Source organism: Xiphophorus maculatus, chromosome 10 (assembly GCF_002775205.1).
Source record: "Xiphophorus maculatus strain JP 163 A chromosome 10, X_maculatus-5.0-male, whole genome shotgun sequence".
Lineage (NCBI taxonomy): Eukaryota > Metazoa > Chordata > Actinopteri > Cyprinodontiformes > Poeciliidae > Xiphophorus > Xiphophorus maculatus.
Window position 1 is genome coordinate 2,067,294 of NC_036452.1, and position 23,678 is coordinate 2,090,971.

The following is a 23,678-nucleotide window of genomic DNA, read 5'->3' on the forward strand; positions in this document are numbered from 1 at the left end:
TTCATATTAACCTAAAAGTTGTTGGTTGTGATAAATAAAAACTCATAACAATTTCAAAAATTGTATATCTTTATTACATTTTCCACCTGTGCAATGCATGCTGGGTCGATATGTTACAGCAAACTGGAGAATTTAAGCAAAACACAAGAAGTCAAGATCATGTAGGCTAATGTTGTGGCAACAAAAATGTCTGGATTTGAAGCTTAATGAACCGTTAAAGATGAGATATCTGTTGAAACAAGCTAACATGAGGCCTTGTGATTTAACTGTTTACAAAGGTAGCTAGTTAACACTGTTAGCGACGTTAGCAGGCGCTAACAAGAAATCAAAAACAACTGGATGCTAATGAATGGATGTTCAAAGTTTTTTAAGACACCATTTTGAATTTGAGAAAATGTTTTGTTTGTGTAAACAGTTTCGCCGCTAGTGCTCTTCGTTCTGGGTTAGCACTTCCTAGCAGATAGCCGCACAAACACCTGAATCGATCTCTGGTCCGGTTCCTGTTCACATATGCATTTGAACCGCACCAGAGTTCACTTCAACCGAACCAAGACGGGGGTTTGTGGACCGGAGTTTGTTTTTTGATCTGCAGCAAAGTTTGATTAGCATTCACACCTCCCCAAACGAACCGAACCGATCCTTCTGGTCCAGGTTTGAGTCCAAAGTTAGTACACACCAGAGTGGAAGTGAACTCTGGTTCAGTTCAAATGCAGATGTGAATGCCAAGCGGACCGGAGACCGCTCCAAAAGCAAGGAAGCAGACAATACTGCAGTGCATTCTGGGTAAATACAACCAAAACAAATGTGTTAGCTTGTGGTGTTTAGCCAAAGGCTAAAGAGAAATCTTCCAACTGCTAAAATCTGACGCCACTTCATTTATTTGGTGAAGAAGGAAGTTGCTCTCAGTGTCGTCAGAGGTTTTCATGTCGTTTTCTTCAGTGGTTCTTGGTGCAGCGCCCCCACAGGCGAGGAGGGGAACGGGTTGGTGTAACTCAGAGCAGAGAGAAAGAGAACCACAGCAGCTGGAGGTGGAGCAGATGCTGCAACTTTGGTCCCAATAGAACCGAGTCCACCGAACTATCAGGTGGGAAAACAAGAGAAATACACTGAGAATACAAGAAATAAAACAAACGCTAAAAATAAAAAGTTGTGACAGAAGAAAAATGAACCAAACAAAACTAAGATCAAATCAAACAAACCATGAAAAGTCCTCACATAGGTGACCATCTCAGGCTGCGTGATAATCCAGAGCATGTAATCTGCAGCTGTGTCACAGTAAATAGCTTAGCATGTTTCTGACCCTAAAGGGTTCCCTGTTGGGCCTCTAGCTAATTGTTCACCTCATTAGCCTGGGCAGACGTAAAAACTGGGACACTGAGGACAAAGGAGGCCTGTGTTCACATCCCCGGCAGGAAGGAACGGGCCGGTGGGAAGGATGCAGGCGGCGCCGCATCATCGGAACGCGCTGGTACGCCGCGCTTCTCACAGGCTTCAAGACGATTAGTGACACGAACAGAAAGGGCAGCGATTCGCCACGGAGCGATTCGCCGTGGTGGCATATTTCACCAATGTGAGGAATTATTTAACTGCACACGTATGAGGACAAAGGGAAGAGGTCGCTACGGGACGGGATTAGGGCCATGGGGAAAAAAATATGAGTTTAATCTCAGAATTCTTACTTTTCTCAGAAATTTCAATTTTCTCAGAATAAAGACTTTTTCTTAAAATTCTGACTATTTTTTTCTCTGAGAATTCTGACTTTTTCAGAATCTACTTTTTCCCTCAGAATAATAACTTTTTTCTCGTTATTCTGTCTTTTCATAATTTTGACGTTACTGTCAAAATTTGACCCTTTTCTCAGAATAATCCCTCTTCCTCATAATTTTGACCTTTTCCAGAATTTAACATTTCTTTGAATTCCTTTTAGTTCAGAATAGATTTTTTCCCATAAATCTGATTTATCCTCAGAATTCTTAATTTTTCTCAGAAATTTTATTTAACTTTTTTCCCTTCAGAGAAATTACTTTTTAAACTCTGAATTCTAACTTTCCTCAGAGTTGCTTATCTTTCTTTAAATTTTCTTTTCTTTCTTTCTGATTAAAGTCAGAATTTTGAGAAAAAAAGTCAGAATTTCAAAGTTTTCCCCCAGTGGTCCTAAACCTCTAAGATATGCAGAGGTGGGTGGTAACTAGCTACATTTACTTGGTTATTTTTACCTGAGTAATTTCTTGGACACTCTTGAATAAAAACACGTACACTCTCTGGGTACTCTATCACCTCTTAATGTTTGACGTTGATGTATAATGTTGGACCATTATACATCTGTATTATCTGGATTCTGTTTCTCTTCCTTTGTTGCTCTTTCAGAAACAGGAAGCTTTCTGCTCCTCAAAATCAGCCGGGTATTCTCATCAGGATTCAATGCGCATCTCCTGCTGCCCGCATCTCATCACCACGTTTGTTTATGACCATAAGAATCGGGGAAAGGTCCTTCATTCCAGCATTCATAGGCAGATCTGACATTCTGGGATTAGGATTTAGTTCCTTCCAGCACATCTGGGTTAGCGGACCAGATGCGCGTTGGATTATTGACCTAAGTGGTGCTACCGCCGTAAAACCCGCACATGTTTCCGTGTTTATATTTACATCCTGACCAGAAAGAGTTAACTGCCATGAGGTGAGAGAGAGAGAGGGCGGGAACTCGGCCAGAAGAAGCCTGTGTTGCTCAGTTCCCATGGCAACCAGCGACTGTGGCGTATCTGACCTACATATATGGTGGATGTGGACAAACATGGCGGCCGTCAGCGGCGCAGGAAGAAACGTTTTCCAGACAGTGACGGACCGAACCGACTCTGCTGCTCCACAGAACAGATACCGGAACTGAATTGACGGAAAAACCCGACTGGTTTCCAAACTTACAGGCTTCCGTTGTATGGCGGCCGATTGTAAACAGTCAAAAACTGAGGAAAAAAGTGTTTTTAAAATGTAAATGTCAATTTTAAAATAAATATCTACTTTACAAACTATATATACATATGCAAAGTATTTAGTTAGCTAGCTAAATATTTGGTTTGAAGCTAAATATTTGGTCTATAAACTTAATTTTTAGCACCATCCTAAATATTTCGTTTCCAAGTTAAATATTTAGTTCCAAACTAGATATTAGTTAATAAGCTAAATATTTAGTACCCAAGCTAAATATTTATTTTGAAAAGAAATAGCTAGTTTGAAGCTAAATATTAAGCCACCATGCTAAATATTTATCCAACTTAATCTTTGGTTCCAAACAAGATATTAGCTATTTAGTTTGAACCTAAATATTTAGTGAGTAAACTAAATGTTTAGCACCAAAAGTTTGATCTACAAACTTGATATTTAGCATAAATCTGAATATTGTATTAAACATTTATGCATTTTATTTTGTAATATTTCACTGATTGTTGGTTTCTTTATTGCTCAGAAAAAGTCAGCAGATTTAAGATTAATTCTTTTAGGAATGGTTAATAAGGTAAAAATACATTTGTTTGAGATATTTCATTCTGTTGTCTGTCTGCTGATTCAAAAATATAGATAAAAAATTCATCCATCCAACATAATGTAGATGTACACATAAGTTACATCAGTCCTGTTTGTACTTTTTCTGCTTACAGATAAAATGCAGGAAATCTCAGTTTGCTGAGAACAATTTCACAGCTGTGCACATTAAGAGGCAGGAAGTCCAGACCATTTGACGCCGTTAGTGCAGCATGAAATGCATCATCTTGGGTGAAGAGCGGAGAATCTTCTGCATGGGAAGAAGAAAATGCCCCCAGCTGCGGCTGCAAATAAAAACCAGAAAACAGCATGAAGCTGAAGCTGCGGTCCAGTTGACCAACAATCATGCAGGAAGAGATATTTATCTCACCGTTTTGCATAAAATGAAACCTGCAGCTGAATGAAGCTGATTTTATTGGACATTACAGAAATCTCTGTCCAACTCAGGGAAACAATGTAGACAAAACTAACTTACAAGTAACATTTCAGCAAGAAATCTGAACTTGTTTTGAATCAATAATTTGTTAATATTTGGGAAAAAATATTAGTTCCACTGGTAGATAATTTCACTTATAACATGGGAAAATGTCTTATTTAAAATCTGCTAATGAAAGGTACATTTTAAAATCAATATTAAGGAATTATTGGCTTTAAAAAGTTCCTGTAACTTACTGAAAAAGTAGTTTTGTCTTATTTTTAGTAAGACTTAGTAAGATTTTGTGTTTTTGCAGAATAATAAAATTATTTTATCTCACTTCATGCTCTGCAGACGCTCTGTCTGTACTGATGAAGATTCACTCACAGCATTCATCCTCCATCCATTCTAATGTTTATTTTTAGTTTCTGCTCTGTCGTCTCAAACCTCAAGGCAGTGGCTCACACCGAGCCCGGTTCTGGTTCTGCTGGAGGTTTCTTCCTGTTCAAGGGGAGTTTTTCCTCTCCACTGTTGCTACATGCATGCTCGGTATGAGGGAAAACAACTCGTCTGCTATCGCCCCCTGCTGGTCCAGGAGGAGTGAAGTCAACGACTCGATGGGTTTCCTTACATAGAAACTTTTAAAACTAATTTAAATAATAAACTGAATTTGATAACTAAAATAAACAGGAAATACTTTTTCTCCAACGTTTCTCGGGCGACATTTGTTGTGAATTGATGCTAAATAAATTAACTGAATTGAAAATTTAATCTCATCCAACATCGTCTTTTTCTACTTCATTGGTAAAACACTTATGGTGCCACTTTTGTGGAAAACATATCCTTCAAACCATAAACTTTCATTGCAGTGAGAAAAAAGTTGCTAAATACCTAAAAGCTTCACAAAATCAAAGTTTTCTGCTTCTTTAAAGACGACGTGTGATGCTAAATTAGCATTTTCACGTTTTCATACGTCCATTTGGGATTCGACTGCTTCTAAAAAAAGACCCAACTCTTAAAAAAAGAAAAAATATATATTTCAATGTTTTTTGGTGTCTAGTGTCAAAAACCTCTTGAAGGTTGCCTAGCAACTGCAGCAGAGTTCCGTCTGTCACCTAGCAACCAAAGAGTCTGAGCTCCAGCATTTTTGTTTTGTTCAGCTGGTTTTATGTGCTGTACAATGGCTGCTGGAAAAGACAAAGTGCTTTGTTGTTGACTCACCATCCAGAAACCTTTTGCTGAATACTTGCTGGTTGTGCAGGAGGCTCCACTTCTGCTTTTCAAAGATGTTGGCAGCCATTTTCATGTGCGAGTGTAAACGTTGCGGCGTGGCCAGCAGCAGCTTATTTGGATTTAAAGTGACAAAACAGATCAAGAACTGAGCAGACTAAAATCTCATTATCTAAGAATGATCGAAAGGCCTTTGAATAGGCCGAAGATCTGTCCTAACCTGTTCAAGGAAACATTTTGGGTCACCTTTAAAGATCTGAACTCGGCTCCTGTTCTCTGCGTCTTTCTTGAGTTCTGTTTGATCTGAAGCAGCCATTACCTTTCATCTTCATCCTGCTGCTCCTCTTCCCTCAGCTTCATCGATTCTGCCTAGACAGGGCACAGGACGCCGCTCCCCGTGGGGCAGTCTGGGTAATAAATCTCCCTCCTGTCTGCATGTAGAGAGGCTCCTCATGGGAAGATCTCGGCCTACTTTCCGTCCAGGCTAAAATATCCGCAGAATGAAAAGGAAAAATGGGCCAAAAAAAGAGCATGGAGGTGAAACTGAGTAATGAGTGACTTTGCTAAAATCCGGTCGGCTCTTTCATCTGAATTAGACTCAACTTTTTCCACATCTATGTCTCATTTATGCCAATGACAAGGCACAGAAACGTCTGAATGAGTTCTTTTCAAAAACAGTTTTTCTTTGATGCTAAATAAAACAATAGATCATAAATGAATTGAACCGTTCCCAAACTGTTTCTGGCTAAAGCAGCAGAGTTTCTCTTTGCCCTCTAATTTTCTCTGAGATTTCTTCTCTTTGTTTTTGGGCTCTTTGAAGCAAGTTTTAACCGCCAAATACACAAAAAAAGCAGAAGAAAAAATTCCATTGGTGGAAAGAATCAGCCATTTACAAATCAATTCAGAGTCTGGTCTTTACTTATTTTGGTTTTGAAGGGCAGCATTCAGTAAAATTTACTGTTTTTAATCTTTCCATCGTATTTTTATGTTTTTCCCTAACCAAAAACAAACCTGGAGTGTTGCCTGCAGGTTTGAGAAATCCTTTAATCTCCATGGCAACCATTCAGTTGTTAAAACACCTGAGTGGACCTAGCCCCGCCCCTGAGGTGCAGCTCCTCCCCCACTCAGATCCTTCAGACTAGCCAGCAGCAATTAGCAAACAGCTGCTGAGCTCCTTATAGGAGCTGCTGCTCAGAGCAACGCTGGTAAAAATGTTAAAGGGTTAATAGAGGAGCCATGTTGGGATGACTTCCTGGAGGCGGAGCTTCAAAAAGAGCTGGAGCTTTAAAGAGACAGAGGCCCAATTTCAAGGTGTTAAATCAAGAACTATAAATTTCTTTAAGAGAGATGTGATATATACAGCATTTTTATAACAACTACAGTTACTGTAACTTAGTTACTTGATTGTGGTATAAAATGGCTCTATGTCCCTGCAAAGTACATAATACTGCTCCTTTAAATATTTTGTCAGCTGATTATTGTTGGTAAAGATGGAGGAAGAAGGTTTGAAGAAAGAGGTTCTACGTGTCTTTTGCTGACAAAACTATCTTTTGCATTCCTTCTTCATGTGTGATTTTATACTTCTATCATGTTCGAAATAAATGAATTTAAGTTATCTGTCAACCGCAGCAGGAGTTTTGTGTTACAGATGATGTAAAAGAATAAAGTAAAAATGCGCTGAAACGTGTTTTATTTTGGAACTTTATGCTCACAAACAACATCCACAACCACCTCAGATCAGGTGGGTCAGAAGAAATCAACATTAATTCATCCAAATTACACTTTTGTATTTTCATAATAGATGATCTTTAGGAAAAGTAAGAGCGCCCACTCCATCATTTCCTGTCCGGACAACAGGTGACAACATCTATTTGACAAATTCCTGTTAGAAAGGAATTGTTTTGTCAGTAAACAACCAATTTTCCATTTCCACAACGCTGACAGAACCAATCTGAGGCGCCATCGTTACTCCTGGTATTGGATCTGACTTTCTGTTTTACGGCGACCTGCCTCTAAGAGAAGCAAAATCTGATGAAATTTGGAAATTCAGCTCTTGGACTTACTGCCGTGTGTGTGTGTGTGTGTTTCATTCTGTTTATGTAAACTCTTAATCTTAAATGTTGAAACTGGCAAACAAACCCAGAAAGACATCTGCTCTTTAGCTTTATTACATAATTTCTATTATGCAAATCTTCTGGGTCAATAAAATTATTGATGTAAGACATATAAGGAGGGAAGGAGCCTATAGCCAGGATTAGCTCGCTATCGCTAACACAGTTACTGAAACGAGACTTTAAGGGTCCTGAAGACTGAGATCGTGTTCGACATGCCACAAATTTCTCGTTTTTTCTTTTCCTTTTAGCATTTCTGGTAAAAGAGAGAGTGATTTTTGTGAACATCTCCTGGGACAAAACATGACAGCTGTGGCGATAATTAGGTCATGAAAATAAAGTCAGAGCACAATCACGTCTCGTCTGGGACTTGTGATGAATGCGATGATGTGCAGCAAGCAAGATCAAAAGCGATTGTAAGATTTCGCTTCAGGCCGTTAAACTGCTAAACCTGTCATATCGGGTTGCAGTGAATCGAGCTTTTCCCTCTGGTGACGGCGCCGTTTGTAAAGTTAAACAGTAAAACATCAACAGCAATACTTTGGTTTATTTGGTCAGTCAGAAAAAAATGGGTGTTATTCCAAGCTAAATATTTAGCTTCCAAATTAAATATTTAATGAGAAGACTAGCCTACTCACAAAATATTTAGGTTGCTAACTAAAGTTTTAGCTTGCTAAGTACATAAATAAGTATATTAATCACTTTGTTTCAAAAGTAAATGTTTAGTTTGGAAAATTAATATTTAAAGTGGAGCTAAATACTTAGTTTGCAAATTAACAACAGGCAAGTAAGCAAACTAAATAAAAAAGTTGCTGGGTACATATTTAGCTTTCTAACTAAGTATTTAGCTGTAATGCTAAATATAATGCTAAATACTTGGTATAAGTATTTTACTTGTAAAGTATTTTACGTAGAATATAAATATTTAGTTGGACTAAATATTTAATTTGGAGCTACATTTAGTTTGTAAACTAACAATAGGCTAGAAGGCTAGCGTGCTAACTAAATATTTATGTTGTTAACTAAATATTTAGCAAACAAGCAAAATATTTAATTAGCAGGCTAGCATGCTCACTAGATTTTTAGCTTGGTAACTATAATTAAAGTTGCTGAAGTTAGCAATTTAGGTCCAACATAAAAATAAATATTTAGTTGCACTAAATATTTATTTTGGAGTTATAAATTTAGACTGTAATCTAAATATTCTGCTTGTTAATTTAATATTTAGTTTGTAACTACGGCATTAATGACTTTGAAAACTGAACACCCAGTTGTTGTTTTCTCTCTTTGACAGACTAAATAAACCAAAATTATTGCTGTTAATATTTCACTGTGTGACTTTACGAACAGCTGGGAGATGTGCGTCGTTGTGGCTGTCGGCCATATTTTTCTGTTTTCACCTTCCATGTCGGCTCTTCCAGGAACGTTTTCACGCTCCGGCTTTGGCAGCTGCAGGAGTCTTTCCGCCTGAATGTGTCATCATAATTAAAAATGGGATTTATCATCCAGAGAGCAACAACTTCTCAGGCCTCATTAACATTTAATGTTTATTTTCTGGAAATTACATAAGATAATACGACACTTTGGATGTAAAATGCCACAGACAACGTAAGCTAACAAACTTGACTCGTGCTTTTTTCACCTCTGTGGGTAAAAGTCTCCAGTGTTCCCATTTAGTCCCCCAGCTGGCACCGAGTCTGCAGAGGCCATGCTGATGCGCCACGTATGAGACGGCAACACAATTAGCCCAAAACATCTCCTTCCTCCCAGAGGTGCCTCTTCCCTCAGACTTTCATGCCATTGGAGTTATTTTTGACTTCCTGGCTAATGACGGCGTCCTCTGGGGGAACAAATGAAGACAACCCGCTTTGTGGGGAGCCTTTTGTTGAAACGTCGACTCCCATCCAGTGACATTTTGTTTTCCTTTTCCAGCTTACTGCAAAAGTGCAACCTGATCCGAGCGTTTTAGTTTGGAGAAAAAACCAAAGATCCAGCTGAAGAATGATCTTTTCCTACAAAGAATTCAAACACAAACCACGCTGCTGCCCATATAGCCAGTTTTACCCTCAACCCACTTAAATAAAACTGATGTTACCAAACTATGCTAACAAATAATCAACTTACAATTGATTATCATAAAGTAATAGCAATGCATTATTGGATTAATGGATTGGCTCCATTTGATTAACTGATAACATCCAAAATTTTTAGGATGGGGGTTAAAAATGTCAAACAACGGGACACAAACTTTTTTAGTATTTCTATTTTTGCAAAAACTATTTTGTTTTCATTTTTACCTGAAGCTAAACATGATACGATCGATAAATTGTTGTAGATTTCTCAAAGTGTGATGCTATGGATAGCTTTCCAAAGAAATAATAATGAATAAGTGGCTTAAAACCAGGAGCCAGTTGGTAGTTGGGAGGGAAATAATCGTGGCAGGGGCATCCCAGAACAGAAAACTAAAAGGTTCTTTCTTCTGGAGCACATTTATGATGCTTTTCTCACGTCAACAATGTAAAAGTCAGATAAAATGCAACATGACCGTTCAGACTGCACTATCTGCAGACTGAAAACTATTCGATATGATTTATTAGGCCTGTCGCAACAAGCAAGAAATCAGCTAATCACATAATAAATTAAACTGATCAATAATTTCTATTTGCATAATTTATCATTTTTCTCTTTCTACCAAAAACTGGATGACAAAAGTCTCAATTAACTCTTATTTTGAAGGACAATTTTGTTTACATAGACTTTGTAATTAATTTTATTTGTTGTTTATTTTGGATATTTAAAATGTCTTCCAGCTCTAGTGCTAAATGTTCACTAGAATTTACAGTTTATTAATCTTTGAGAATGTGTTCTTGCTTTGTTACGCCATTATATGACTGGAAAATTGTGTCAAAACAACATTATTGTTCATCGCAATAAGTTCTGGGACGATTTATTGTCCAGAAAAGTTTGTTATTGTGACAGGCCGACAATTTAGTTCCTCAAATCTGATTTTTAGGGGAGAAAATATCGGATTTGGGTCGCATTCCCCTGCTTTAGGTTTTCTGATATCATAGGTTGTGGTTATTGGTGAGGATATGTGATAAAGTTTAAGAGGTGTGAATACTTTCTAAGTTTTCTGTTGTCGTTTCCATGGTAACCTGAGCGGTGACCGTGGCTTTCGATGATTATTCAATCATAGCTGCCTAATGACTTGTGTAAGTTTAATCAAATTGAAGATGCTTAGAGAGTTTTGTTCAGAGTGAAGATGGAGACGTTTCTGACTGATTGCAACGTTTTGCTGTTTGATGGCTGGTTTCTGGCTGTTTGGTTTTCTGATCATTTCACCACCCAACATGGGAAAAGCTGCCTTTCGTGTTCACACTGTTCATGTTTGATTAAAATCATGGCTGAACATCTTCACACGTTCTGCTTGCGTGATGCTGCTGATTATTTATTTACAGGTTTGCTAAAACAGCAACTGTCCCAGCAGAGGAAAGTCAGCCGCCTCATGTCTGCTTTCAGCAGGAGGAAGAAGATGCTTTTATGAAAATATTTCCTTTAAACGTCAAACCAAGAGTAATATTTGCACTCAGTTCACTGCTTGTCTGTATTTTGTGGAAATGTATCTGCTCACATTACATGAATTTAACTATGTGTATCATTTGTACAGTTACATACAAAAAAAATTTTGCAATATTTTGATGAAGCCCCTCAGAGAAAAAAAATGTCAGGATGAAAAGTCATTTTTTTCACCATATTACTGATATAACTGTCATAGCTGAAATGAATTGAAAATGTTGCTTATTTTGACTAAAATTTGATTAATGAATCACAGACCGCACAATTAACTCACTTAAAAATGATTTTTTAATAATTATATTGTAAATAACCTGGATAGAAAACATCTGGAACGTATAATCAGGTCCGAGAAAGAAGAAAATTTCCCCAATCAGCTGTAATCAATGTATTTATGTTTCACCTGTAAACGACCCAGAGCAGCGCTGCAGTCGCTCGTGTGTGTGTGTGTGTGTGTGTGTGAGTCATTATGTCACCGCTGATCTCTCCAGGCAGGTTCACATCTGGTTTGTTCCCTCGGTGTTTCCTGAAAATGGGTCAGCCAGGACCGGGGAAGATGGAGAGCGATGCTGAGCAGCACAGCTGGTCCCGGGTCGCTGCACACAGACACATCTGGGAAATCAATCGTCCTGAACGCTGAGCGACAGATCCACATTCAGGCGCCGTGTGTGTGTGTGTGTGTGTGTGTTCGGAGCTGAATGCTTAATAGGAAGCAGAATCCATTATTGCTTACTCACCTTCAGGATTACGTCTTCATAATCGCCTCGCTCAGCCGCCTAACTTAATTAATTTGACTCTTCTTGAATTTGCATATAGACTAAAATGTGCATCAATATTTACATCCCCTTATGTGTCAAACTGCAGGTACAGGGGCCGAATCTGGCCCGCCGCAGCTTCCTATGCAGCCCTCTGGACTCCAGAGATGAAAATGAAAAGAGCCTTCTAGACAACTGTGTGCTTAAACATTATTTTATCAAATTAAAATAGTCCCTCCTGTTGCTCATGGTTACACAGTGGAAGTTTACACAAAGTCAACAGATCCCCGTATTTTTTCCCGCTAATGCATGATTGTGAGTTTGTTAGGGCAACACTAACAAATTATAAAAAAATTAATAACACGAGAATAAAGTTATAAAATTACAAGAATTCAGTAATAATATAAAAGGAATTAAGTCAAAAAATACAAAAATAAAGTTCAAATAATGAGAATAAAGTCATAATTTTTCTAGAATAAAGTCAAAATAATTAGATACAGCCCTAATACTCCGTTGTAGTTTATTGGAAATTTTTCGCAAAAATTGTCAAAATATTGAGTAAAAGTGATACCAACTCCCAACAGTAGGGGGCAGTATTTCTGACTAGTACTCAACAGCTGCCTTAGCTTTACTTACTGTCAACTTGTAGTCCATTAATAATAAAAAGTCACATTTACCGTCATAAATGAACACAAATGCGTCTAAATTAGTACCGCAAACACGTCGATTTTTATTGAAAGAGATTACAAAAACAAAAAAATCTCAGAGGGACTGAAAACATTTTTGATATTACTTCATTTTAATATTTTAACAGTTTGTTAATGAGTTTTATCAATACATTCTGGCATAACCGGCCCTTTAAAAGCATTTATTGCTTTAATTTGTCCCAAAATGAGAGTTTGCGTTAAGCAATGCGCAGTGCCCTCTTCCCTGTCGCGACTCTGCAGACATGTGTTTCCGTATTTATAGCGGCTCGTCCAGGAAGTGACAGATGGCTCTTCCTCACAGCTTTTCCTTTGCATGCCTGACAGAAAACACGTTGCTGCTGCTGCTGCTGCTGCTGGGAAAACACAGGAAGCAGAGCATGCAGCACAACCAAACAAACCAAACACAAACACTCAGGTTTATTTTAGACATAAGATGGACTGGAAGCTCATTTTGCAAAGAAATAAAGAGCTTAGGTGAATCAGTGAGTCCCTGGTGAGCGGATGTGAAGTATTTTTGGTTTTCTTTTAATAACTGATGGTTTAGAGGAGATCTGCTGTTGGCAGACCGGTGCATCTCTGACGCTGGTTGTGATGTAAAAGCCTCTGTGGGTCCTGAATGAGCGATCCAGCATCTTTTAGCAGCAGAAACTCACTGCAGGGTTGCCAGGTTGGACGGGTTTCCACAGAATCTGGCTGTTAAGATTTACATGGCTTTTCAAAATCGTTTGGCGGGTATCAATCAATCAATCAAATTTTATTTGTATAGCACATTTCAGCAGCAAGAATTTCAAATGCTTAGTGCTTTTAGAAAGTGTTGATTGGAAAATTCTGTTGAAATAGTATGACAGAGTATTAGAGCCACAAAAATAAAAAATGTAAAAAATCTGAGTTTAGAATCATAATATGAGAATAAAGTTGTAATCTTAGGAGAATAAAGTCAAAACAGTGAATGAAGAAAGTCGTAATATTATGAGAATAAAGTTGTACAAGTCAAAATAATGCATCAATAAATTTGAAGTATTGTGAGAAAAAAAGTTGTATGAGAATGAAATCAAAATAATCTGTGAAGTCGTAATATTACGAGAATAAAATTATAAAATTACCATTTTATTCCAATAATATTACGACATTCTCTAAATGTCATAATTGGACGACACCGCAGGGCATTCTGGGTAAATACAATCAAAGCTAATGTGCTAGCCACGTGCTAGCAGGAGAAATGGCTCTTGGTCTTTATCCAAAGACTAAAGAGAAATCTACAAGCGCTAAAATCTGACGCCTCCATTTTGTTTCCATCTGGTGAAGAAGGAAGTTGAGCTCAGTTCATTATTGGGTTGGTTTATTGGCGTTTCTGTTGTGGTTGGGCTGGCAGCTTTAAATAACAAGCAACAGGTTAATAAGTGAATGTTTCTGTTTTTACAGCTTCAGGTCTTTTCTCTGTTAAATCACTCAGAGGCCGGAGCTTCTCCGTTCCTTTTAATATAAGACGAGCAATTAATGAGAGGCGAGTTCCAGAGCCGCAATTACTGAGCATCATTCAGTCTGGGCGCAGCTCGCCCTCAGCAACATGGCTGCTTATGTGATGATGCTCTCCTAATGTCATCTACTTCCAGGAACCGTGTAACATGTGGTAACAAATTTGTTTTCTGCGTATCGGGTGAAGGAGGCAAACAAAGTCTGGAGCAAAATGCGTATTATAAACCGTTCAAAATATGCAGTAAGCCAAGCTAACATGCTTTAGCTAGATGGTTTTGGTTTTACATCAAGTCTTACAGAAAAATTCCTGTTTCTTTAACTTTTCCACATTGTCACCATGAACTTCTATGGAGCTAAATTGGTGCCCAGACGTTTGTTGAAACCTGGAGATTGAAAAGAAGTTTTTTAAAATTTTTATTTTCAGTTTACAGTTTTTTCAAAACTTTTATTTCAGTTTCAAATCTTTTTTTTAAGTTTGTAAACTATAAAATCTCTTCAGTAATGTAACAAACCTTCCGCTGTGTAAAATTAAAACGGAAAGTGAGATAAGTGTGTCTGGATTCTTTGAACATAAATTATATTCACATATTTAGAATCTGATTAAACTGTTTCTCAAAACTGTCTGCACTCGTTTCCTTTCCCTCTTTCTCCTTAACTTCCTGTCTTTTCTCCCCCAACGCTCCTGAAACCCAAACGAATCTCCCAAACAACCTTCAGCGGGTCTGCCGCACGGCAGACGCGTTCATGTGAGTAGGTCGTGTCGTCCCCAGGAGGGAAACAAGACGGGCGCAAAGCATGATGGGAAACAGACGGAGAGAGAGAAGGTGGCACAGCAAGACGACGGCTGATTTACCACAACAAGCATCTCAAATTAAAGTCATGGTCAGACAGCAGCTGCTTTTTTTAAAAACCTTCTAAAAACACCAAAATAACCTGAACTGATCAGGAACTGTGAGCAGATGGAGATTACACACTGAAAAGCATTTCTGTTGGAATAAAAGGCCATAAATCTGCAGCTACAATCTAAACATGAAAATGTTGAAGGCAGAAAGCAAAACTGGAGTCACAAACCTGCCCTGCTCTGATTTTTATGCAGGAAGAACAAACAATTAGCTGCATTTTAAACAAAATTTGGTACTAAATATTTAGTTTAAAGCCAAATAATTAGCATGCTAACTAAGCTCAAAGCTAAATATTTACTAACAACATATCTAGTTAGCAAGCTAAATATTTAACTACATATTTAGTTTGAAGCTAAATGTTATTTATATTTAACTAAATATGTAGTTAAATATTTAGTTAGCTGGCAAACTATATATTTAGTAACCTAAATATTCAGTACATAGCTAAATAAGCTAGGTTCTTTAGCAAGCTAAATATGTTGCTTATTGACTACATATTTAGCCTGCTAACTAAATACACTGCTCACAAAAATAAAGGGAACACTTAAACAGGTGTTTAACACTTAAAGTGTTCCCTTTATTTTTTTGAGCAGTATACCTAATTTGAAGCTAACTCTTTAGTTCAGAGCTAAATATTTAGCTTGCTAACAAACTATTTAGCTCTGAACTAAATACTGAGCTAAATATTTAGCTGGTTGTCATGGAAAAAAACTATTTCCAAGCACTGTTCAGTTAAAATCACTCAGTCAGGTTTATTCATATATTGTTCACAATACAGAGAAGCTTGTAGGACAATCAGTGATGAATCAGGTCTGGATGAAAAGCTGCCAGGCAGAGAAACACATGAGTTTTATACAAAGGGTTAAATGATCCAAAGCCTGGGAACAGACTGGTTCCCATGCAGCTGTGAAAAACAACGTCCAACCCTGTACATGTAACCCAAATAGTTTTAACTTGGTGGAAATATACAGAACTTAGAATAAACATATAGCAAATACAACTAGCAGGTGGAACCTTATTGTAATTTTTCCACATCATTTCAATATCACAACAATTCTTAATAATGAGATTAAAAAAGTAACATATTTCCAGATGAAATAAAATGTTAAATTAAAACATAAAATGCATATTTAGAACATGCAGAAAGGACAGGCATTTGTTTTTGTGGAACAGACATTTCTGTAATTTGCAAAGCAGGACACGACATAGCAGGACATATCAATGATTATCACTACTTAAAGACAAAAAAAAAGAAACATTACACAGAAACCTCCTCACTGCTGGAGGAGAAAAAGTCCAAGTCATCAGAATCATCACTCATGTCTGGAAACAAGTCAGATGTTTGGATAAGGTTGTGGAATCACCATTGGTGAGTGGGCAGCTAAAGGCATGTGTGAGCAAACAGCAATTTACCTGTTCTGAGCAACATACTTAGCATAGCGGTACCACAAATTCAAGGAGTAAGGAGTGGAGTGTTTAAGTTGTAAGTCAAGAGTAGACAGACATTTCATATCTCGCAGTTCATGTGGAGGAAATTTTCCACCTTATCAGAGGGAAACAAACCACCTGAGTGACACAAACAAACAACAAAAAAGGAAAAACAGCCAACAAAAATGTCTGTAATTGGAAGAAAATGAAGGCGTGATCACCGTCATGATGAACTTTCTTTTCTTTGTTTCTCTCAGGAACTCTTAATATTTATTTTAATCTTCTCTCCCCACTTCGACCACTCGCCAGAGGATCAGCAATAGTTCTTTGGTTGGGGAGCCTTTCGATGTACAAAACAACCAATGTTTGTTGATGTGTTCGTCCCTTTCGTATTCCTTTGTGTCGTCTCTTTTCTTTTACCAAAAATTAAATTAGTCGTATTTCTTCCACATCATGGTGAAGTTGGGACTTCCACATCTGGACACTTTAATGATCCAGTGGCGTTTAGAGAAATTTCCTCCTGATTGCTGCAAACTGGATACAATCTTCTGGGTTTCTTTACAAAACTTTTCACTTTGAATAATGAACTGATTCCCTGTAACCATTTTGAATCCGTCTGTGATTGGATTGATTATATTCCCGTAAATTAATTGGATGTTTTCCTGCCTTGTATTTGTTGTGACTCGGCGCCACATAAACTAACTGAACCGATTTGAATTAGATCCAACAGGCTGATGTTGACATCTACCTGAACCAGCAAATGAAGCTTTGTCTGCAATATTTCCCACCTTTAATCAAAATCATGTTGCGCTTGGTGTGATTTGGCTCAGTCACAATGATTTTAGCCGATAACGAGGAGGCTGATGGCAGAAACGGCGCGGCGGGGCGCCTCAACATCAGCCTGAGGAACCTCATGAAGGCAGCATGAAAACACAATTATCAGATTCCCTGAACTGTCCTGGGCTAATCAGCGGAGCGGCAAGCGGCTCCCATCGCTTTGTGGCGCCTCAGATTGACGGCTGGGATTAAAACCAGCCTTAAGAAAACATTATGAAGATGGGGAATGCTAATGTAGCATGTTCCTTCATTTACTCGTGTTAGAAAAAAAAACATAAGAACACCTTTCAAAAAGTATTCATACCCATTCATTTTTGTTTTTGAACATTTTATTCTTCTAGTAACTTCACTTATGTTACTAATTTATGTAACTAATTTATGTTACTTGTGCAAAACTGTGAAGTACAGGATGCAGTTTGTAAAGTTACACAGTTAAAAATTAACAGCAATATCTTGGCTTATTTATTTAGCCCAAAATAAGAGGTAAAGTTTCAAGCTAAATGTTTAGTTTCAAACTATCTTACCTTGCTAACTAAATATTTACCTTGTATTTTATAAAGCCAAGTGATCTAGACTTTGAACTATACTTAAACTAAATATTTTGTTTGTAGGCTAAATATTTGGCCTTGCTAACTAAATATTTAGTATCAATCTAAATATTTAGCTCAAGCCGAACCTGAGCTAAATATTTACCGTATTTTCCGCACTATAAGGCGCACCTAAAAACCTTCAATTTTCTGAAAAGCCGACAGTGCGCCTTATAATCCGGTGCGCCTTATATATGGACCGATATCGAGTCCAGATCTTCGTCTAACTGAGAATCAGTGACAAGACCTACAAATTGCTGTTCGCAGACAAACCAATCTGAGTTTATTTTGCTCAGAATGGACAAAAGTCAACATTCCCAAAGTAAATGCCTGAAGAGGTGTGAATACTTTTCCAAGCAGATTTATGCGAAGCAGCAAGATGGCTGAACATTTGGTCATCGGCTGCTGCATGAATAAAACACGCGGCTGTGTCTGAGTGGATGAGGGAAAGCAGCAATTAGAGGACAAATGTTGATAAAGTGTGCAGCGATGCTATCAGAGAGAAAAGCTGAGCTGTAATTATGATGAAAGTTATCGGCCGTGTGTCTGTCAGAGCCGCCGCTCCCCGTGTTATCATCGCAGCAGTCAGGGGAACGAATCTGAGCGGGGCAGAAATGAGTCTTACAGCAGACAATACTTCTGATTACCTTCATCACGCCGCTCTCTTCCAGAGAAGGCGACGCTCGCCGCCGCGCAGGGGGAGACGGCGCGTTCAGGGCGCATTCAGTTTGCTGCTAGGCAACCCGGCTGCAGATCCACGGCGCCACAGTTTTCACCCTTCACCTTATCGATGCTGTTTCACGAGGCTTAAACGAGACATAAAAATCACTTTTCACATGTTTTTATATTCCATTTGAGTTTCTATTGATTCTAAAAACAGCCAAACACTTAAAAAAACAGATCTAGTTTTTCTTGGCAGTAAATTATTTCTTTATGGTGTCTGGAAGATGAGCCGTTTCAAAAACCTCTCAAATGTCCAGTCACAATTGACAGGCACTGCACAGTTACCTAGCAACCTGTTAGTAATACAAGAGGAACTCCAGCACATTTGGTCAGCTGGCTTTACCATGACAAGTATTACAGACATACTAACAAAAAAAACAAAACTTATAATATTAAAGTTGAAATAACACAAGAACAGTCATAATATTATGAAAATAAAGTCACAGTAGCAGAACTTTATTAACGTATTATATCGACTTTATTCACGTATTAAGATTTTTCTCATACAAATATTGTTGTAATATGACTATTCTCATAATGCTATAACTTCCTGTATACTGTGCAAGTGACTCGTAGTACTCGTACGAGTGACTACGTGACTTTATTCACGTATTATTTTGACTTTATTCTCGTAATTCTTTTTTTTGTCAACTTGGCACTAATACTCTGTCATACAGTACAATGGCTGCTGGAAAAGACAAAGTGTTTTGTTGTTGTCTTATCCAGAAACCACTTGGTGCATTCTTGTTGGTTTTACAGGAGGCTCCACTTCTGCTTTTCAAAGATGTAAGATTGTATAATTGTGCATCTGTTTGCAGCCATTTTCAAGTGTGTGTTGGAGGGGGCGTGGCCGACAGCAGCTTATTTGGATTTAAGGTGACAGGACGCCCTAAAACACCTCAAAATAAGCAGAATGATTTTGGCAAAAAAATTTTATGAACATGCTTTGTATAGACCATTGATCTATCCCAACGTGTTTAAAGAAGCATACTAGGTCACCTTTAAGTGTTTCCTGGTGGTTGTCCGAACTCCAGCGCCTGTTCTAGCGTTTCTTTCGACTTTAACGAAGTTTTCCTCAGTTTGTTCAGACCTGTGGTAGTTGCGCTGAGACTCCGGTGGCAGCGCTCAAACAGACCAAAGTACTTTAAGAATGATTAAAGTTTAAACTGCTTCCTGTTGGGCTGCAAACCAGCTTTTAAAAACAAGCTCACCCTCTGGGAAATCCAATCAAACGAAGCGCCAGCAGCCTTGCGTAACGAGCTGAAAACAGAAATATTGTGACTGAATCACGGGGATGTGAAGCTAAAAAGCAGAGGGGGTCACTTCAGCAGAAGCTGCTGTGGTTTTTATTTCCATTCTGCTCTCTGCAGGATTCTCAGGTTGCATTTTTCTGGCCTCCTGGGATCCGAATGTACGGCCAGATCGAAAACAGATTGCAGTAGGTGGAGTAGCATCTCTTTCCAAACTCTTCTTCTCATGTAACTGGCAGCCTGGACAACTTATGCAATCAATAGGTGAAAGGTTTTGTTCTCATTGTTCTCCAGTACTGGAGAAAAAACCAGGCAGAATATTATATAACACACAGCATGATGCACACTGGACTTTGTCACAAAGTTGTCATTATGGATGTTTTTACCTCACAGATTTGCTCTTTTTTGTCAAATTTAAAGGTTTTATATCAACAAACATTTTAAATCCAAACCATCCCAAACACGTGAGAAAACAGTAATTCTCACCGTGTTAAATCATGAATTAAATGTGATTAACTTTATTTTTGTTGCGTTTAAGTAGTAATCTGATGACAGACCTGAAACAGCAACACATCAGAGTCTGATCTGATTATCTACCGTGCAGCTAAACGCTAAATCAAATTTTTTTTTGCAGATAAACTTTATAAATTGGTTTCTAAGAGTCAATTAAGAACCAATTTATACAGTGCAAATGTTCATTTGTTCAGTTCTGGAACATTTGACCTAAAATCAAATCAGTTATGGCCATAAAAGTCTCCAATAACACAGGAAACACTCAATGGAATCGTGACTTTAGCAAAAAATCCTGAAGGAACTTATCGTGATCTTAAGCCTTTTTAAGAAGACATGAAGGTTTTGCAGTGGCCTAGTCAAAGTCCAGACATAATCCTGACTGAGATGATGTGGAATTAAGCTCCAGCGTGATGTGACAGAGCCGTCACACCAGGAGACGTTCAACCTGTCACTGGCTTTAGGAGGTGATTACTTACCCACATGACAACCAGATCATTTAGCTTTTCCCCATTTAATAAATAAATCATCAAACTTCACTCTGAACTTCCTCAAGTTAATATGAAAAAAACTATTTAATTTAATGAACAAATGAAGACATTTGATTCGCTGAGGAAGACGGTTTGATTTAGGAAGCTGTTCTTCTTCATGAACATTACATCCCTCATTTTAGCTCCACTTTCAAAACAACTAAAAAGCTTTAGGAAACCTGAGATAATTACACCAATAAACTCGCTGCTCTGACAAAGAGGAAACTGGGACTTGGGATTAAAGCTTTTAGGGCAATTTTCAAGCATGTCTGGTTGGTTTTCAGCTGTGGACGCTTGCTGTCGTTTAAATAACAGCAGTGGTGAACCTCTGCAGGCTCCATGTGTCTGGTGAGAGACACGCTGCTCTGCAGATGAGACATTCTTCTAAAAAATGATTATTTTTTTTGTTTGTTTTTGAAGTGTTCAGGAAAATAGTTTGGTTTCACTTCCCAATATGTGAGCTAATTAACTCCTTGAATCATTTCATTTTACACAAAAGCAAAGCAAAAGTTGTTACATTTTTTCCCTCTGAATCTAACATTTGATTCAGAGCAATAAAAAAAAATAATATTTAGAACATGTTGGCCTAAATATGTTGAAATTTTCATATTAACATAAAACTATCAGTTTGTGATACCTAAAAATTCTAAATTACTTCAATAATTATGTATCTTTGCTGTATGTTTTAGCCTGATTAAAAATTAAAAAATTACTAAAATTGTATCGTTCTTTGTTTGCAGTTTGAGGGCCACAAAAGGCCCTCGGGCACTTTGGACACCTTGATGCCAGACTCATGATGAGGGTAGGTAACAGTAGACTAGAGTTTCTAAACAAAACACATTAAATCAAAAGTTGCTGAGGCTGACAATAAGCATAAAAACATCTGGATGGAGGCAAACTGCCGACAGGTTTTCATGCGCCGTTAAACCCGAGACATCTGTTGAATCAAGCTAACGTGATCGGCGCCTGAGTTCCTGTTTACTATGTTAGCTAGAGCTAACGCCATTAGCAGAAGCTAACGCTAAATCAAAACAAATTGGAATATAATTATGGATATTTAATGAGACAACCCACCATTCTGATATATTTGAGAAATATTTTGACCCCGGCGCTTACCGTAAATAGCTTGAATTAGCTCTTCACTGCTAACGGACTCGGTCTCCGTTAGCATTTCCTAGCCGCAGCAGCACAAACACGGACTGTTTCAACCGATTCTTCATCTGTTTGGTCCTTATTTTCATTCCTCTCGTCAGTTCTACATTCTTAACGCGCTCCAGTTCAAATTCAAAGAACTAAACGTTACTTATTTCACAAAAATTACTGTTGTGGCCGGACTGAGCGCTGTAGCGCCTAGCATACGATAATCTACCCAGAATGCATCGCAGCATAAGCAACATGGCGCTGTTATTTTCGAGACGTGGTCATTCTTATTGTAGCATTTTCTGGATCCAACATTTTGGCATTAATGTGCAGGTTTACTGTTGTCATGTTTTATTCAACTTGTGAATAAAAACGTTTCTGTGCTACTAGATAATGGAATTGTTATTAAACTACAAAAATGACCAAATTGATACAGATCAGGATCATTTGAAGAGGGGTTTTTTTTAAATACATTTTGGTGTCAAAAACAGCAAAATTGCTCTGTAAATGTTATAAATTTTAAATTAAAAACAATTTACAAAATTTTTTTGATTAATTTTTGTTGTGCTGCTTACGGAGGATTAATCCTGCTTTTAATCATCTGAAAATGTATTAATTTGACTTATTTACATTTGTGTGAGTCGTTGTTTGCCTTTGTTTTATTAACAACAAAGCTTCCTGCTGTTGAAGGTTTTTCTCCTCCTGTTTCTTCTCAGTAATTAACTGGCTGCACTATGGCTTTGAAAATAACTATTTCTTTGGGATTCTTTTAAACACAGACTTTGTTTTCACCTCTGCCAGGAATTATAAACATTCATTTAATCTAATCAAAGTGAATTAATCAAAGTGTCTTTATCAGTCCACCTATATTATAAATGTGTTTGCTTTGATGATGTGTTGGAACTAAGCTGAGCTGAATTAATTATATTAAATAATGCGCGCTAGCTTGTATTTTCACAATTAAATGAGCCACATTTTCTTCTTTTTATGCAGCTTTGACTAAAATAAGTCGTCACTTCATTTCCTCTTCTATCACCGAAACAAAGCGCTCAGATTGGCACATTTAGCCGCATGAAAACGTCCTCCACGCTGCTGGGTTTGCAGAGCATCTCATCTTTTTTCATGATGCATTATCTTGACAGCGAGTGGAAGCTCTCTCAGCAGGCCTCCTGCTCGCTTCCTCAAATCATCTTTGCTCCAACGTTTTTATTTTTTAACGACAGAACATGCAGTCATATCCTGTCACCAGCCATGCTGTTTAATTGAGATTACCCTGGCAACAGAAGCGCGTGTGTTTACACCAGATGCAATAAAAATATATAATAAAAAACATTTGACACTGCGAGGAACTTGTTGTAATCACTTCAACAACAAGGTGAAACTTCTAGGCTGTTTTAATTTGTCTTTTCTTTCATTCAGCGGAGGATGAGTCAAAAACCTGCAGAAATACGTCTGAATGTTTTCGCCTCATGTTTATTTCCAGACACATCCGAGTCCGTCTCCTTCTATGCACCGCAGGGCTGCAAGGTTCGGAAGAAACTCAAAATGTTGTGGCATCAATGCAGATTAGAGCTGCAACTAAAGATTATTTCAGTAATCGCTTGCAAACTAAATATTTAGCTTGCTTATTAAATACTACTAAATACTAAGTATTTAGTAAACTTATCCAGCTTTCTAACTAAAATGTAGTTAGTAAGCTAAATATTAAGTTAAATGTTTAGTTTGTAAACTAATCATTTAGCTTTATAATTAAATGTTTAAACTAAATATTTAGTTTACTTGCAAAATCTTTCATAAGTATATCTAGTTTTTTAACTAAAAATGTATAGTTATCAAGTAAAATATTTAGTTTGTAAACATATTTAATTAATATGTAAATACTTAATTAGCTTGTTAATTAAATATTTAATTTACTTAATAAATGTTTGCTAACAGTTAGACTAAACCACGTTAAATATTTAGTTTGAAAC

General features: G+C 37.6%; 1 long non-coding RNA gene across 2 annotated transcripts in view; it reads right to left on the reverse strand.

The window, feature by feature from the left end:
* Nucleotides 1–987: 987 nt before the first annotated feature.
* LOC111609829 overlaps nucleotides 988–23,678 on the reverse strand; it is a 28,430-nt gene continuing 5,739 nt past the window's right edge. For both annotated transcript variants that reach the window (XR_002753359.1, XR_002753358.1), the window contains 6 exons: nucleotides 18,203–18,361; nucleotides 11,340–11,459; nucleotides 5,499–5,663; nucleotides 5,171–5,291; nucleotides 3,649–3,818; nucleotides 988–1,077 (listed from right to left, as the gene is read on the reverse strand). This is a non-coding gene — a long non-coding RNA (uncharacterized LOC111609829). The remainder of the gene's footprint in view (nucleotides 1,078–3,648; nucleotides 3,819–5,170; nucleotides 5,292–5,498; nucleotides 5,664–11,339; nucleotides 11,460–18,202; nucleotides 18,362–23,678) is intronic.